Source organism: Triticum dicoccoides, chromosome 4B, assembly GCF_002162155.2.
Source record: "Triticum dicoccoides isolate Atlit2015 ecotype Zavitan chromosome 4B, WEW_v2.0, whole genome shotgun sequence".
In the NCBI taxonomy this organism is placed as follows: Eukaryota; Viridiplantae; Streptophyta; class Magnoliopsida; order Poales; family Poaceae; genus Triticum; species Triticum dicoccoides.
Window position 1 is genome coordinate 633978400 of NC_041387.1, and position 949 is coordinate 633979348.

A 949-nucleotide genomic window follows, 5' to 3' on the forward strand; every position below is an offset into this window, starting at 1 on the left:
TTAGCAGCAGTAGTGAAGGAATCACTCGATCGGGTTCAGTTAACAGCCATCGATCGATCGCTCAGGTTCAGTAAAGCGTAGCCTGCAGTGCAATCGCTCGGGTTCAGTTAGAGCCCAACGCCTCGCTCGGGTTTAGTTAGAGCCAACGCCTCGCACACATGCGCGTACGTGTACGAGAGAAACGTGCATCGCTCGGCCCCCGACCTCCCACCGTAACCGGGAACTCCCCAAAATTTTCCTCGCCCTCGCTTCTACCATGGTTTTTTCCGTCATGGACGGCCCAAAGAATGTCATGCAGCTGCGTCTCCGACCCGCCCAGGATGAAAAGCCCATTTTCTGTCATGATTTTTTGTCATGGAAGTAGGATCCCACCACATCTATGATGATACCGGGTTTTGTCACAATCATCGTCATAGAAGTGTCATATGTATGACAGAAAAAAATTCGTTCGGCCCAAAATGTCACGGATGTGTCTTGTTTTTGTAGTGACGGCACCTCCAAGTTCTGCACATGTTCAGCTCGATGACATCCCTCGAACTCTTGATCCAGCAGAGTGTCGAGGAAGTAGATGAGTTCCATCAGCACGACAGCGTGGTGACGGTGCTAGTGAAGTTATCCGCGCACGGCTTCGCCTAAGCAATACGAGAATATGACTAGAGGCGTAAACTGTGGAGGTGGGCGCCGCACACGGCTAACAATCATTGGTGTGTGTTCGAGGCGCCCCTCACCATGTATATATAGGTAGGAGGGGGAGAAGCCTTGGGGCGCCCAAGTAGGAGGACTCCTACTTGGGCTCCCTAGTCCAATTCGCCCCCCCCCCCCCGCCCCCTTCGTTCTTTTTGCCGGAGAGAAAATAAAAGGGGGAAGGAGAGAAGGAAGGGGGGTGAACCCCATTTCCTCCTTCTCCAATTCGGCCACATGCCTAAGGGGGGCGTGCCACCCCTTGTGG